Genomic DNA, 18,572 nt, shown 5'->3' on the forward strand with positions numbered 1-18,572 from the left:
ATAGGAAAATTACAAAGAAAAGGAACTTGAAAAATGTTCAACTTATTGTCTTTCCATAATCACTCCTGCGCTTCATCCAGTGTTAGGTGCAACACCATCAAAGAGCATCTTCGAAGTAATTGAAAATGAATCTTGATCACTATTCTATATAGTATCTACATTATTATGGCATAATTTCCTAAACTCGTTTCAATGTATTCAACCACGACATTAATTTGCTTATTTTCAAAGAAGACAAGATTCTTGGGTTCTTGTTGTATTCTTTCTAATCAACCATCTTTATTTGGAAGCATCATTCAACTTCCATCCTTCATCATATATCCCCCAAGAGGGAAGCTCCATTCCCTCACTCGAACTAATTCATATGTGATTGATACATCGACCACCATTATTATGTAAACAATTGTAATATGAGGAGACCATTGTATTGTTACACAAAAGTCATTTATCTTTCTATAAGAAAGTACCCTCCTGAATCCTATTGTGCATATGCATTTTCCTATTTCATAATGTGTTGCACAATCCAATCCTATTACATTCATAATATGAAGTGGCATAATGTTATAAGAAGCACCACTATCAATCAAACAATTATGCAACACAAATTCTAGAGTCTAAAGTGATATATAAAAGGGAGGAACCTTTCCACATGCCTTGGTTTGGACTAGAGGATTCACTTGTGGATGATTTATAACAACAACTTCTATTCTCATATTGGAGGATTCTTCTCATTGTTGAGGAATCTTGACAAATTCCGAAAAGGGAAAAGTAATCTGAAGTTTATGCAAGTCATACATTATATTGTAAGTCATCCTTATGGCATCATGAGTTGTCTTGAGATGGTTGGGTCTTGTCTTGCAACATGTTCCTTTGGGTTGTTGTTTCCTTCTTATATTTAGTAAGACAACCCATCAAATATTTACCTTTTTCTTTATTTAATTGTGCTCTAGTCTAAAATATGTTCTCTTGTTGCACAAATTCATCAACTTCTTGTGGCAATTCTTCTTCTTTGAAAAAGAATATTGGATTATATCCCATTTCCATTTATTCAAGAACAAGAGTACTCCCTTGAGAAATATCTTCAAGTGCCTGAGGAGGATCTACCTCTTCAAATTCTTGATCATCTATGGTAAGGGCGCTTAGATTTTGATATCTAGGGGTCTAGGTCCCCTTGGTGGCATATTTCCAACATCTGTATTTATGAGACCATAACAAGATGATGCAACATTTTATTATTGCGACTTCTTTCATCAACATGTCCTAGTCTAAGCATTTTTTTCTACATCCGCTTCCTCGTTCTATTCAATTGTGCGATCTCATAATTGAAAATTGAAGTAGACACTTGTTCAAGACTTAAAACTTCTCTTACATTCATAGAAATGCCATGAAAAATGCCTCTTCCAACCACGATTTCTTGGGGGTTGTGAGGAGGAAGTGGCCTCTTTGCTTCTGATATCTTGAGGGAACATGTTTCCCTCTAAGCATTTCCAAAAATAATTTTAGGTTCTATGTTCATCTAGAACACATCTTCTTCCATTTCCTAGGATTTTCTCATAGCCCCTTCCAGAGTTTCTATATGGGAAGAGTGTATAGCATATTTGACATTTGAAGGCATGGAATTTCATATAGCTTCCAAAGATCACAAGCTCATTGTGACGAGATTATTTGGGCATTAGCTATAGGGTTTTGAAAAACATAATGTTAAGGTCTCTAATCTCCTCATCTCTTTGCAGTTGGATATGTGTGAACCAAGTAAGAAATGTATGATACCCCACAAGTTGAGCATATCATTCTATGAAGGAATTTTGAATATCATAAAAATAAGTAATAGAACCAACAAGTAAAGATAAGTTCCAATCATAAGCAGGTCCAACCAAGGTATGAAGAAATACTCCTACCATCACATCTTCATACACAATCCCATGGATATCACAAATCACCAAAAAATTATCCATGTGTTTATCAAGATCCATGACACCATCTCCACTAAAAACAAGTAAAATACCAACTAGAAATGTGGGAATATGATCCGAACTTAAACAAGAATGCAACAACTTAGAAATATAATCATAAACACATATATGCAGTAGAAAAACAGTTCATTTCATTAATAGTAAAATATTTAACTATGCTTACAAAAGAATGGAAATAATATAGCTCAGGCGATGGTAGCTTATCTCTGAGAAGAGATGTGACAACTACATGCCTCTGAATTGTGTTACAATGAGGCTCGAGGGCCTATTTATTATTGGAAAACATGAGAAAACCCTAAACAACCAAAACCCTAACCCCAGGAGATGTAACATCAAGAGTTTGTGGGCCCCGTTGGGGTTAGTTAGGCATCCAACTTCCCTAGGTCGTAACTTGGTCATATTATCTTTGTTTGGTGCATACGATACCTTATTGGAAAGGTTTCCTTGAGGACTAAAAGTTTCATTGTAGGCCCTAGCCTACAGATATGGGCCTGGCATGGACCCCAAAAAATTGTGGGCTAGGGGGTCTAGGTGGAATAGGTAGGTGGCCACCAATATCCACCTAGATCATTCCTCCCCCCTTAGGAAGAAATGGTCCCCATTACGTGCAAAGCCTCCATGAGGTGAGGAAATTTCTGTTGAACCTGGTTCCTGGTGAACCCCTTGCCCTGGTGAAGGAATTGGCCTGCTTTGACAACTCGATATAGATGTATCCTCTGTTGGTGAGTGTTCTTGATCTATGTGTCCATGATCTAATTAGTTGTTGCATGTTCCATGTAGTCCAGGTTGAGATCTGTTAGTGTGATTTGTTCTGCAATGTCAGATGTGTCCAACAATGGTGGAAAGTATGGTCGAAGACGATCTACATTGAACACTAGGTGCAAACCAAGGAACGGTGGGATGTTGATCTCGAAGGAATTATCACTGACGACCTTGGTGATGGTGTATGGTCCATATCGGAGCAGGTGAAGCTTGCGGTGGGGTCCAACAAGGCACTCCTTCTGAAAATGTAGCCAAACTTTGTCACCCACCTAGAACTTGTGTGACACTCGATGTTGATCATGGCATTGGTTGTACTTAGCATTGGATTTGTCCAATGTATCATGGACCTCCTGGCAAATATATTGAATGCGCTCAATGAATTTGTTAGCCCTTTCAGGTTCAGACTGAACGTTAGCCGAATCTACCTGAGTGGCTACAAATGGTATGGCCACATCAATGGGGCATAATGGCTGAAATCCCAGCCCTACCTAAAAGGGGTTGTGGCATGTTGATCTGTGGAGAGCTCTGTTGTAGTTGTGTTGGACATAGGGAGACTTTCATCCCACGTGGGTGGATACTTCGATTTGTACATGCACAAACTGTGTACGATCATCATGTTGACAACCTTTGTTTGGCCATCAGTTTGGGGATGGAAAGTTGTGGAATTAGTAAGTTTTGTATCCAACATCGACCAGAGACTTGACCAAAATTCACTCAGGAATCTGTTGTCCTGATCTTAGACAATGGACTGTGAGATCCCAAAGTGTACTCATACTCGCTTAAATAAGATCTTAGCAATGGCCTCTATTGTGATACTCTTCTTGCAGGGCTCCATGATGGCCATCTTAGAGAATCCGTCGATGACCACGAAAATGCAATTGTTGTCGTGCTTAGTAGAAGAGGCCCGACATGTAATCCATGGAGACAGGTTCCCAAGGTCGGCTAGGAGTAGGTAGAGGAGTATACATGCCTTGCTTCTTAATGGTTGGTTTGGCAATGGCGCAGGCAGTTAAGGATCTAATGTACTTCCCAACATCCTCACAAAGTTTTGGCCAGTAAAAATACTTTTGCAATACCGCCACTATTTTCTCTACTCCGAAATGTCCAGCGACTTGACTCTAGTGCGCCTCCCAAATCATATTGGCACACTCACTTGAAGGAACACAGATGTGTCCCAGGTGGCATAATAGTGTATCGTGAAGGTGAAAATTTGGAACTTGCTTCCCTTCCATGAGTGTCTGGTATATGCTGCCGAATTTTGGATCGCTCTTGTAAAGCTGCGGCCACCCCGATGTCTCATGTCCACAGGAGTCAAGCACAGTGATCAGTGCCATGACCGGTGGTCGGCTGAGGCAATCAACAACATTAATGGTGTTTCCCTTCTTATACTTAATGTTCAAATGGAACTGTTACAAATAGGTGGATCATTTCTGATGGCGATCGTTTTGCAACTTCCCTTATGTCTGTATGAACTGTAGAGATTGGTGGTATGTGTGGATGATTGTTTCCTTCCCTAGAATGTAATGCTTCCATTGACGGAATGCTTGCACAATGGAATACATTTCTTTGTCATAAGTGGGGTACTTTCTGATTGTGTCGGAAATTATCTCACTATGGTAAGCCATTGGATGCCCATGTTGAGTAAGAACCGCACCAATATCACAGTCGGAGGCATCTGTCTCAATCTCAAATGGTTGTTGCAGATCTGGTAATGTGAGCACTGGTGTAGAACAAAGGCGATTCTTCAACTTAGAGAACGCTTGTTGTTGGGTTTTCAATCAAAAAAACTTTTCTTTTGCTCTGCCCTTGGTGAGTTGACTTAAAAGGACAAGTGATATGAGAGAACCCCAACACGAGCCTACGATAGAAATTAGCAAGACCCAAAATGTTGCAGAGCTCTTTTAGAGTGGTTGGGGCTAGCCAATCCCGAATGACTTGTATCTTGGATGGGTTCACATGTACACCCTTCTCATCAATGATGTACCCCATCTGAGAGTGGAAGAGGCGTTCCACCTCCTCTGGATCTTTAGGCTCAACCTTTTGGATCTTGGTGGTAGCCACGATGGCACTGGGCTCTGCATCAATGATCTGCTTCCCTTTGTGAGTTCCTTTATTGGGTTCTAATTCAGAGTCAGAACCTGCGTCTGATTCGGAAGCCTTCATCTTGGCCACCAGTGACTGCTTGGCCCGACACTCACTTGTATTGTGAGTGGAGCTCTTATGGAACTCACACCATTTTCCTGTGTCCTTCTTCGTCTTCGAGGTGTTGTTCTTTGCTTGCGGCTTCGACGGGCTATCGTGGGTAGCACCATCTTGGCTTGTTCCTTTTATCTATGTTTTAGGGGTGCCTTTTCCTTGCTTTCGATTCACAGATCCAAAGTCCCACTTCTTCTATTTAAACTTCTGCTCAATCTTGACAGCGTACCGATACGTTGTGCTGAGCGAGGAAATGTCCAAGAACTCCATCTCATCCTGGATGTACTTGTGTAGAAAGTTGTGGTACTTGAGCACCAAATGTCGCTCATAATCCTTGATACCCAGCTTCATGCAAAGGGTATGGAAATTATTTGTGAACTCTAGCACATCTTGGTCCCTTCCTTGTCGTAGCGTGGTCCATTTTATGTATTTTTCTTCATAGCTCCCAACAAGGTAATATTGTTCCTTGATGGCGTCTCAAAAATAATTCCAAGTGGGTGTGGCTAAAAATAGTGAGGGTTCACTCTCGTCCCTTTGTTCACAGTAGGTTTCCCACCAATCCTTGACATGTGGGGCGACTTTAAGAAGTGAAAAAGTAATCTTTTCCCGATTGGAAAAGTCATGAACTGAAAAATATCCTTCCAATAGATTTAACCATTTATCTACAGCATCTGCATCTATCAGGCCTTTGAATATGTGAATACCTAAGTTAACTTGTACCTTAAAAGGACTGGTGCCTCCAGAGTGGTTGTTGGATGAAGATGCATCGATTGTGGGCAACTGTCGAAGGATCTAGGCAAAGTTATCCATCGTCGTGTCCCTCTTTCATTCGAGGGCTTCCTCAAGCAACATTTTGAAAGGATCTCCTACCCCCTTGTCTTTATTTTCTTCTGTCATGGGAGGTCATCGGGTTTTGTGAGGCTGATTTTGCAATGGTTCAACTAGATCAAGCCCTAACTCCTTATACCCTGACCTCGTTGGGGACGTGCAAAGAAAAACAAAGAAAGAGCAGACTGCTTTGATAACACTAATCTAAACTTAAATAGGAATTCAAGAACTTACAGATATAATCATAAACACAAATATGCAGTAGAAAAACACTTCATTTCATTAATAGAAAAATATTGAACTATGCTTACAAATAGAATGGAAATAAGATAGCTCGGACGATGGTAGCTTATCTCTGAGAAGAGATGTGGTGGCTACATGCCTCTGAACTGTATTACAATGAGGCTCAAGGGCCTATTTATTATTGGAAAACATGAGAAACCCCTAAACAACCAAAACCCTAACCCCAATAGATGTAACGCCAAGAGTTTGTGGGCCCCGTTGGAGTTAGTTGGGCAGCCAACTTCTTGGGGTCGTAACTTGGTCATATTATCTTCGTTTGGCGCATACCATACCGTGTTGGAAAGGTCTCTCTGAGGACTACAGGTTTCACCACAAGCCCCTGCCTATGGATAGGGGTCTATCACGAACCCCAAAAAAACGTCGTTTAGGGGGTCAAAACTGCTTCGAAAGTTCAGGACCCGAAAAACTGCTAAAAATAGTAAATGTTGAAATGAACAAGGAAACAAATGAAACTGACTGAGGGGCCTACGGGGAATAGAGGGGTAGCCACCAATATCCACCTAGATCATAATAGGGTGTTGTTCCCCTTACAAGGAAAGTGGACTTACTCTGAGCTTTCTCCTTTGGTTTCTTCCTTTAGGTTGCTTCCTGCTTTCTTCCGGTTGCTCTCTTCTTTCTTCTCTATTTTATTTGCTTCTTTCTTCTATTCCATCCTCACTAAGGGGAGAGAAAAACTACTCCTTTATCCAAGGAAGTATGGGCCTCTTTTATAACTTTCTTACTTCGACTAGTTGTTGTTGGGCCTTGATAGATCTAGGATTATCTAGTTTAACTTTCTCTTTATTGCAGTCGCCTATATGGATTTTATGGTGCAAATTCTTCTTGATGAGTTAGACGATTTCATTATCTTTCCAACTTTTCTCTTCTTTTTGTTTATAAGACAAGATCATATAACTGATGTAAGATGCTTCTTTGGTCATTCAATCCAATGAAAATATGTGGATGAGTTGGGTCTAGACAAGTCGTGTATTGGGAATTAAATATTGGATTATTCGAGTCCCCATTATGGTCGCCATAAACGTTGATCTTTTTTCCCGTCAAGAAAAAAATCAACCTCCTAGGGCCTAGATATAGATCCCTCGTTGATTTTTAGAGAGGTGGTATTGCTCTTTCGACACACTTAGATTTTTAATATATAGAAAGAAAATAATATACATTCAAATCATGTACTTGTTAGTGGAGCATGTGAGGTAACAAGAATAGATAGCCAAAAATAAATAAGCATACAAAAGTTTAATTAATCATGCCCATTACATTCATAACTTGTGAGTTAAGCATCATTGAAGCTAAACAATAGATTATGACAAAAGAATAATGGTCCAAATATTCAGAGCTATAGAATAATTTCATTTATTGGAATCATAAAGGGCATAGGAAAACATTCACAAGATTCATATTGCTTTAAAATAAGTCTTGAAATCACAAATGAATCACTTTCCTGAAAGGGAGCTCTCTGCGAGAGTCAAAAATAATTTTACAAATTCAAAGTTTTGGAAAAGTCAGGTGCCTAAAGCACTCTTCAAAATCATAATACTTAAATTTGTAAAAGTAAATGCATTCGTCCAATAAGAGAACTAGGATTGGGCTCCCATGGACCAATACATATTAAGATACTTGAAAGAAAGAAAGAATGGTAGTTAGGGATCAGCATAAATGACGTGAAGGAACAATCAAGAGAGGTGGATGACCAAAGACTGGGAAGAAGGAGGGGAATTGCTTCAATGGATTTGGATACTCACAAAAATAATGTGAAAGGACCCCTCTCTCTCTTTTGTTGAAGAAGATTCTCATTTATATGGTTGGAAGGATGTCATTAATCTAATCGTTTAACAATTATTGAAGATTAATGATATCTTGGTGATTTCTTTAGCCATTCTTGGATATATTATTTCATCAGAGGAATTGTTGTGTTGTTTGACACATATGTCAAAGACATCCGCCTTGATATCTCAAGCATATTCTTGCAGTTGCGCAGCTGTAGCTAACAGGTATTCATTATAATTAACAAATGTGACAAACCATTTTTTAATCCCAGCTTCTAGGAAATTGGTTAAGCTGTCAAATTCGAACCCATTGATGTCTTAATAATCTCTAGCTCTTCTTATAATACATCTTTAGAAACAAGCATAGAGTCTCCAATCATGTGAGGGCCTTGGAGATCGTCGACGACTTGCATGTTGTAATTGTGTTGCTAGAAACCCTAGTTTATAACAATAATTGGTAATTTTAAAAATATCTATTTGGGAACCTATTTGAGCCTCTCTAGGACTTACTAAGCCTTCTAGATTTAGCCATGGGGTCCCTTGAACTCACTATCTTGGAATTACATCTCATATAACCCAAAACCTTATTTATTGGATCATTTTAATAGCTAGACACTTGGGGGTATTTAGCCTGGGAACATTTAGGTTATCTAATCTCTAAGATTTGGTGGGGAGGCCTCCCATGTGGGGATAACATCCAACCACATAATAGAAAGGGAAAATTTACTAAGGTGACAATAATCATTGATCCTTTTGTTCATCTGAAGCTAGAGTTCTTAGTGAGGGTTTGCACCAAGGTGCTAGATTTTGCAATAGTGGTAGGCAACACTATTACTTGTCAAGCCCACACCAACCTTATATTTTGAGAAAATACAACATGATCAAACAAAAAAAGGTAAGACATTAACATCAGTCTCTTGCCCGAGAGAAACCTCCTTAAAGTCTTCTCTAATAAAGCACAAGTTCACAACAAAAAGAGATCAGGATTAATATCACCATATTTTTGCATATTAGAAAAAATGTTGTGGTTGTATTGTCTTAGGATCACACCCTCCATCAATTCAAATCCATGTCTCATTATTAGGGATATCAAAAAATAGGATGCCCAAATAACTAATAATTGATAATTCTTTTGAACCCTCAAAATTACCCAATCATTGTCAAGAAAATCAGGGACTTCATTTATCATGTATAACGATGCTAATAATAAAGAAAAGTTTACGCATAATCATCAAGACAAATCATCAAACTACTCATAAAACTCTTCCAATGAATTGATTTGAACTAATAAAATGAGAATTTCCCACCTACACATATCTCGAAATAGACATACCTTAAACCTTATCACTTTTTCTAGTTATTTCAATAAAATAGCTAAGAGGGAGGATTTACCACCAAGGTATAGAACATGAGAAAGAGCCAACATGAATTGTTGAAAATACAATTTTTTAGAATGAAAAAATGGGAATAATGTAGAAAGAAATATGTAAATACAGATGTACCATCACAAAGAGTAATGTAGTCATCACATAATGTAATTTAAAAACAATTTATCAAAGTATGTCACCAAAATCCTTGACAATTTTAAATGTAGTATTTGGAAACTTACATCCCACCAAAACTTGGTTTCACAATTGTTATGAATATGAGATTTTATGAATATGAGATTTTCACAATATTCAACATACACAAAAAAACACAAAGAACTTGAGAATGTTGATGTACAACAAAATCCCAATATCTGTGGAAAAAATAATACAATAATATTGTACATGTCATAGATCTCACAATCATAAGCTAAGTATAGTTGCTAATATCCTATTAAATTGCCCAAAAATGCTATCACACCAACACATGGATTTGCATCCCAGTGCTAGCTTACAGTAATTTTTAGTCCAAATGTACCATATAAATCTCCCGTCTCACCACTGGTATACATATAAAACTATTCACTACATACCATTTGGTACTAATTAAATTTAATAACTAATTACAATTAAAAATAATTAAATTTCCTCTTTAAATCATTTTTTATTTTGCTTCTTTCTTACCATCATATTATTTTGTTATTTTATTTATTTTAATTTTCCATCTTATTTCTATCTCCAAGATTTGTCTCTCCACATCTCTCTATTTCCTATATAATATCACATCTTTTGTTTCCAAAACTATTATGTTATGATCTGTAAGCCTCCATCATTGTTGTTTCGCTATTTTGTTGAAAAGGTTTATTCCTCAACCTTGTTAGAAAGTGTATTCCACCCACTCCATAGATATTTTTTAGCCTATGTCATTGAACAACATCATTTTGTTTGGTTAACAAGACGCACAATTTTTGGCCAGAGCATGTATGACACCCCACTTTTTAAGCACTGCACTGGGAATCAAACCAGGGTTACTGTCGTGGAATCCCACTGACATACCACTGGACCGCAGAAGAACCAAGATTGAACAACATCATCCCTTAATATCAAGTTTCATACAAAACCACTGTAACAGAGTAACAGCTATCCAATTAGATCAGATATATAGCCGAACACATTAAACATCCTTATTCGTTCATATCAAATTTGATATAAAACCAATGTAACAGAGTAACAGTGGTTTGATTATATCCGTTAAATGGGCCAACCAATATTGAACATCCACATTCCTTAATATTAAATTTAATACAAAACCACTGTGCCAGATGTTTGATTAGAGCGGTTATACAGTCCAGCCAAAATTGAACATCTTCATTCCCTAATATAAGTTTGATACAAACCCATTGTAGCAGAGTAACGAGCTATTTGATTAGATCAGTTTATATCTATATCCCTTGGTTGTATAATTTCTGGTAATATTATATAACTAAAAGAGGGGGACCAATTAAAGATCTGCTAGATCTAAAAACCATAACTAGGAATATTTGTTATTTTACTCATATTGCAAAAATAGGCTCTGACCGCTCTTGCAAAGTTTGACACTAAACATGCCAGCATGGCACAAGAAAGTAGCAGTATGCTATATGCCCAAGTATAGGGACACACCTCGAACTCAGATCTAAGAAAAATCAAAATCCAGATATGTAGGATGATTACAATGTATTATCCTACAATTCAGATATGTAGGATGATTAGAACCTATTATCCTATAAGATGACCAGAAAATCAATAACATCTCAAACCTGAGCTGCAGAGATTGTTTCCAATTGCTACTCTTTTCAAACCCTTCCTACTGAGGATTTGGCGGCCTGCTATTTGCCGACGAGACTCTGGACCCCCACTCAAGCAACTCTCTGTTTGTATCATCCTTGTGTACAATAGCTTCAATGAAAGGCAATCCTTTTTAGGTCCCAGGGCAGTTTTAATAGCCTCTACAACCTCTTCTTCTGTTTTAATCTGCACAAAAAGAAGCAGTACGGTTAAATGACCCAACAAATCTTGGTGCAGTTAAATGGCCACTGACATCCCAGAAAAAGGTCCACAATTTCTGAGGCATTGGTGCGGCGTGCCACGATATAAAATTGTGGAAAGCTGACAAGAACAAAGTACTCCCATATAATTAAGTGTCAACAAGGGGATCCAGCAGATTAGATCATGCTTGAGATATTTCAGCAAAACAGATTAATAAGGCATCCTGCATTTCTAAGGCTGACACAAAACCACGCAGAGCAACACAGAAACTGCTAGTGAAAGTAACAACTACAAAGGATTCTAACAATAAATACAGTTGTCCCTCAGCTGACAGACTGGTTTTTCCTTGTTTCAATAGTCCTTCAATTGGCTGATCAACACAGAAACTGCTAGTGAAAGTAACAACTGTAAAGGATCCTAACAAGAAATACAGTTGTCCTTCAGCTGACAGACCGGTTTTTAACATCGACAGTGCAACGGATACCTCAAGAGGGACAAAAGTAGAGGAGCAGTTCACCAATATGATACTTTTTTTAATTTTTAAAGTCATAGTTAAGTCGGGCATCAAAGTATCATATTATTATTAATAAAAAAATAAAATTAAAATTAAAATCATAGTTAAGTTAGGCATCAAATTAGTGTATGTTATTTTTTTTTGGAACAAAGGATTTATGTAGCAATTTGACTACTAAAGTCTATAAAAATATACATACTCTATTCCTTCTGAATTTGTTCATGTAACTTATTTAAAAAGAAACATATATTCATAACCACCATTAGACCCACTAAATTCCAACCGATTAAAAAAAAATCTCCAAAATCAACAATAATGTATTTTTTAAGGGAAAAAAAGCTGGTTAGGAAGTGGGCCTCAACAAATGACAAGCAACCATAGTAAAACAATACCTTATGCGCAGATACTTTCATATCATAAAAGAAACAAGAAACCCTTGTGCAAGGGTTGGTCATGCTATGAATGTAGAGAAAAGAATATACCTTCACAGTCCAGCATTTTCCTTCACCATTATGAAGGGCATCTACTAAACCGGTGTAGCTCCAGTGTAGCTCCAATTCTTTATGACATTGGACTATGGTCCATCATGAATTTTGACCTCAATGGTGTATCCTCGATTATTAATGAGAAAAATGATAGGATTCTGCCCATTTCGAATCATGGTAGACACATCCTGGACTGTGACCCATTCCAATAAGGAAGAATACATTTAGATAAAAACTCACTAATTTTTGGAAAAATCAGATAATTTTAAGGAACTCAGTATTTCAAATCTTAGACATTGGTACTCAGTCATTGTTATCCACTAAGACAATATTTCAGAATTTTAAATAAAAATCCTTGCATCTGCACCTGGAAGCTTCCATCACCAATGCATGCAATTACACGCTTGTCTGGCGTTGCTTGAGCATATCCCAGTGTTGCTCCTACAGACCAGCCAATTGATCCATACTGCATTTGGAACTCATACCTGCCAAACACACATTTAGCACAGGGAACAAACAACTTGCAAATATACAGACAATTATACCTGCAAATAAAGCACCATGAGAGTAGGTTCCTCATCAGAGAACAATCATTTCTCTTTCATCACTCATTGGATTGTTATTTTGTTACTATTAACTGTAACATATATTGGCATGGAGTAGTTTGCTTGAAAATTGGGCATACCTATGCATTTCGTCCTTCCGAAATTTCCTAAGTAATGTACAGGAGTAGAGAAAATTGCTCCTGCCCATACTACTCTAAATACACCCTGAACCTTAACATTTCCTTACATGATTCATATTTTGCTCAAAAAAATCCAGGGTAATTTTGCTTCATAGACAAAACCTTGTAACCAGAAATGATATGCAATATTAATGTAAAAATAGCTTAGCAAAAGTAATACTCAACGACCAATAGGTTTCCACATCTTGGCACCAAGCAGATTGCTGAATTACTGAGTGTCCTTTACAGAGAAATGATTGTTGACTTTCTGGCAATTTAAGCTTCTGACAATTGAACCAAGAGTCACCAGTTTCAGCAATTACAGCAGTTTCGTTTGTTAGCATGCCCTGTAACCAACAACAACTTTATGCAAGTGAATATCAACAATAATCTCACTACCCATGTGCTCTATAAGAATAAAGCCAACTAAAACACAATTGTCTAAGTAATTTTACTTCAGAATCTGGCTGTAAAAACAAAGCCAAATAAGAGATAATTGTCCAATTGTCTAAGTAATTTTACTTCAGAATCTGGCTGTAAGAACAAAGCCAAATAAGAGATAATTGTCCGACTAATTTTACTTCAGAATCTCGTTAGATTGTCTGAGGCCTTGCCTGAATGTGTTTGAATAGCACATTAACCCTTAACCCTTAAAGTCTCATTTGGTGCACTCTTCACGGGAACACCTTCAGGTACAAAAATACGCTGATAATTTTTTAAACATGTTGGGTTGCGCTTCACCTTCTATCCAAGGGCTTCCAAGAAATCTTTCATCAAAACGCACCCAAAAGTAGGCCCATTCCGCACAGTCACTCTGTTAGGTTGCACAATTATAGCTTTCTCTTTTTCAATAGCAATGAATATCCCACTGAACTATAGTCATAGTCATTGAAAATAGTCCCTGCAAATAAATATGCATCTGCGGACTCCACTGTTTCAGAACAGAATGAAGTACTTATTGCACCCCAGTAAGTCCTTATGAAATGAGGATGGGTATCTGGTAACTGCCCTTTAGCAGATGGCATTACAGCCACCGGATAAGCCGATGCATCTGCTAATTCCACAAATTAGTAATTCTGGGTAAAATGTAATTATTCAGTTTTATACCGAATTGTCAGTTATGTAATGGAGGTCGATGATATAAAACTAGTGAATGCCCATGATTTGTAAGTGAGGAGAATCATTGTTGAATAATAAATTCCAATCCCTTGCCCCGTGGATGTTTCCTTGACACCTTGTCGAGGTTTTACCACGTAAATCCTGAGTATCTATTTGTGTGTGTGAATTCGGTTTCTTTTCTTAACTGAATGAATTTAGTTTCTTTTCTTCATTATTGTCATATTCATTCAACAATTGGTATCAGAGCGTGAGGTTGAAGAGCCAGCGGCTATGTGTGAAGACCAGAGCGCTGAGTCTTGCAATTCAGAACCAGTGTGAACTGCCTGCGTGTAGGCGTGAAGAGGACTGGCAGCGTGCACCTGTGTAAACTGTCTGCGTGTTTTTTGCTCCTGCTGTCAAAGCTTGGAGTTTGTTGCGTGGCGTGCACCTGTGTAAACTGTCTGCCTGTGAGTTCGCTACGTGCGTGTTTTTTGCTCCTGCCACCAGAATTTGGAGTTTGCTGCGGGCTATCCAGCGTTTTGTGCAGCGTAAAACCCTTCTGTCATCTGTGTGAAGGGCTGTTGCGTGCTGCTAGAAAGCCACTTCCCAGGAGATCTGTTGCGTGAAGGCCTGTCATCTGTGTGAAGGGTTGTTGCGTGCTGCCAGAGAGTCGTTGCCCAGGATATCGCTGTCTAGTCTAGTTGGAGCAGAGTAAGAGCTGCTGCCCAGAGAAAGACCCTGTCACCGGAGAAGGAAAACCGTGATTGCTGACCAGCCCCTGTGTGCTGCAAGAACCTGTTCAGCAAAGGAGGATCCGGGTAAATTTTTTAATTTGAGAGAAACTTCTGTTTCAGAAATTTTTTGTTCAGAAAGTTGTGGAAAATAAAGGGGTGGATGTGTTTTTTGAAGAAAAGAAAACATAGTTTTTTTTTTTAAATCTGTGCAAGAGTTGTTTTGGGGAATTATTTTTAAGGTTCTTTTTTTTTTGAAGAAAGAAAAATAAACCCTAGTTCAAAGGCTGAGGCTATTTTTTTTTAAAAGAAAAAAAAACCTAGATTGAAGATTGAAACCTTAGAAAATGGCCAAGATGTCGAATGCGAAATTCGAGGTGGAAAAATTCACCGGAAAAAGCAATTTTGCTCTTTGGAAACTGAAGGTTAGGGATTTGCTTGTGCAACAAGGGTTGAACAAGGCATTGGATGGGGCAACTAAGAAACCTGCAACCATGACTACTTTAGACTAGGAAGACTTGGATGCCCGAGCTCTCAGTACTATCCGGTTATGCCTAGCGGATGAAGTTCTCTTCAATATTGTTGAAGAGACTACAGCTTCAAGATTGTGGGAAAAACTTGAAAATCTATATATGACAAAGTCATTAACCAACAAAATTTATCTGAAAAGACAGTTATACAGTCTTCGAATGAAAGAAGGTTCAAACGTTGCAGAACATTTGAATGTTTTTAATACACTTATATGTCAATTAACAGATATGGAAGTTAAAATACAGGAAGAAGATAAAGCCATAACCTTGCTGTGTTCTCTGCCTGAATCATGGGATCACTTCGTAACTTCAATCAGCTTGAGCACTGTTGATTCTTTGAAGTTTGAATCAGTCGTGGGAGCTCTCCTGTCTGAAGAAGTACGAAGGAAATCCAACACTGAAATAGCTGCATCAGAAGCCATGGTAGCTAGAGGACGCTCAAAGGACAGAGGAGAAAAACCAAGGGGGTCTTTCAGATCGAAATCGAAGGGAAAGAAGTGTAAGGCAAAATGTTGAAACTGCAGTAAAATTGGACACTTGAAGAAGGCTATTGGAAACGAAAGGAATCCGAAAACCCGAAGAAGGAAGCGAATTAGGTCGATTCAGGTATGATAGACGAAGTTTTATCTGCTGAAGAATTATGTATGATAGATGAAACTTCACCTGAATGTAATGTCTCTCAGGGTTTAGATAGCTGGCTGTTAGACTCTAGTGCTTCACATCACATGTGCCCACATAGAAATTGGTTTACTTCGTATAAAAATGTAAACGGTAGTTCTGTGTTTATGGGTAACAATGTGTCATGTCAGACTGTTGGGATGGGAGATATCAGGATTAAGATGTATGATAACACAGTTAGAACATTAATTAGTGTTAGACATGTACCTGATTTAAAGAAAAATTTGATTTCTTTGGGAGTGTTGGACTCAGATAGTTATAAGTTTGCAGGTCAGGGTGGCGTCTTGAAAGTCTTTAAAGGAGCCCTTGTGGTTATGAAGCAGAAAAGGTCGGAAATCTTTATAGGTTAAAAGGAAGTACTCAGGTCAGTGAAGCAGCGGTTGCGTCAGAAAAGGAAGAAGCAGGTACTCGTCTATGGCATCAGCGGTTGGGTCATATGAGCGAGAAAGGTCTTCAAATATCGATGAAACATAAATCTCTTCCCGGTCTGAAATCCTTGAAGTTAGATTTCTGTAAACATTGTGTGTATGGAAAACAGTGTCAACAGAGATTTAAAGTTGGAAATCATAATAGTAAAGATGTTTTAGACTATATTCATTCTGATCTGTGGGGACCATTCCCTGTTGTGTCATATAGAGGTGCATTGTATTTTTTAACGTTTATTGATGATTACTCCCGTAAAGTTTGGGTCTATATGCTAAAAAGGAAAGCTGATGTATTAAATGTCTTTAAACAATTTAAAGTAATGGTATAGAAAAGAACATGCAAATCTATTAAATGTCTAAGAACTGACAATGGTGGTGAGTTCACTTCAGTTGAATTTGAACAACACTGTAAGGATGAGGGAATTGTTAGACACAAAACTGTTGTTTATACTCCTCAGCAAAATGGTGTTGCTGTGCGTATGAATCAGACTCTTATGGAAAGAGCCAGAAGCATGATCAACAATGCTAACTTGCAAAAGGAGTTGTGAGCAGAAGCAGTATCTACTGCTTGTTATTTAGTAAACAGATCACCTTCAGTAGCAATTGATTGTAAAATTCCTGAAGAAGTTTGGACAAGTCAGTCTTGTGACTATTCACATTTGAGGATATTTGGCTGTGATGCTTATTCTCTCATTCCGAAAAATCAGCGTTCAAAATTAGATCCAAAGTCAAAATGTTATGTCTTTGTTGGGTATGACTATGCAGTGAAAGGATATAGGTTGTGGGATCCTACATTGCGGAAGATAGTCATTAGTAGAGATGTAACATTTGATGAATCCTCTTTGTTAAAATCAGATGTTGAAAGAATTGAACAGGAACAGGTATCGCCGAATCAACGAGTTCAGTTGGAGGCTAGACCTTTCGGTGACAGTCGAAAGGAAGGAGAGACTTCTGGAGAAAAAGGTGTTGACGACACAAAGGAAGCCGTTGAAGCTTCTGAACCAGTGCAAGTTTCTGAATCAGTTCAGAAACCAGTCGCTCTAAGAAGGTCTACAAGGGAAAGGAAAACTCCCAAAAGGTATGAATATTTTGCTTCATCTTTTGCTTTGATTACTAAAGATGGGGAACCTTCTTGTTATCAGGAAGCAGTAGATGATATAGATAGTGAGAAATAGAAAATGGCTATGGAAGAAGAAATGGACTCCTTAGCCAAGAACAATACCTGGGATCTTGTAGAGCTTCCTGAAGGGAGAAGTGTTGTTGGATGCAAATGGGTCTTCAAACTGAAACGGAAAGTTGATGGAAGTATCGAAAGGTATAAGGCGAGACTGGTAGCAAAAGGGTATTCTCAGGTCGAAGGTATATACTTTCATGAGATTTTTTCTCCAGTTGTAAAACTTGTTTCTATACGTATTGTGTTGGCACTAACTGCGTTGCTTAATCTTGAGTTAGAACAATTAGATGTTAAAACAGCTTTTCTACATGGTGATTTGAACGAAGAGATATATATGGAACAACCAGAAGGTTTTGTACGAGGTCGCAGCAGAAGATTAGTTTGCAAGCTCAGGAAATCATTGTATGGTCTGAGGCAGTCTCCCAGACAATGGTACAAGAAGTTTGATTCCTTCATGGTGAGCCAAAACTTTATAAGAAGTGAGTATGATCGTTGTGTGTACTTCAAAAGTTTCAATGGCATATTCATTATCTTAGCTTTGTATGTTGACAATATGCTTATTGTAAGCAAAATCATGGAAGAGATCAATAGGTTAAAGGCTCAACTTTCTAGGACGTTTGATATGAAGGATCTTGGAGCAGCAAAACATATCTTGGGCATGGAGATACACAGAGACAGGAAAAATGGTAAGCTTTGGTTATCACAACAGAAGTATGTGGAGAAAGTACTTGAAAAGTTCTCTATGAATAATGTGAAACCTATTAATGTTCCAGTAGCTTCCCATTTTAAGCTTTCTTCGGTTTTGAGTCCTAGAGCTGATGAAGAAAATCAGTATATGTCTCACGTACCATATGCAAATGCTGTAGGAAACTTAATGTATGCGATGGTATCTACAAGACCTGACAATTCACATGCAGTTGGGGTTGTCAGCAGGTTCATGACAAATCCAGGTAAAGAACATTGGCAAGCAGTGAAATGGGTGCTTCGATATCT

At 38.0% G+C, this 18,572-nt stretch overlaps 1 pseudogene; it reads right to left on the minus strand.

Moving 5' to 3' along the window:
- Window positions 1-10,955: 10,955 nt before the first annotated feature.
- Window positions 10,956-18,572, minus strand: part of LOC149210839 (pyruvate decarboxylase 2-like) — a 64,507-nt pseudogene continuing 56,890 nt past the window's right edge.

This window comes from Pinus tabuliformis, chromosome 1_2, assembly GCF_031772625.1.
Source record: "Pinus tabuliformis cultivar Carrire ecotype Pingquan chromosome 1_2, CPIR1, whole genome shotgun sequence".
Lineage (NCBI taxonomy): Eukaryota > Viridiplantae > Streptophyta > Pinopsida > Pinales > Pinaceae > Pinus > Pinus tabuliformis.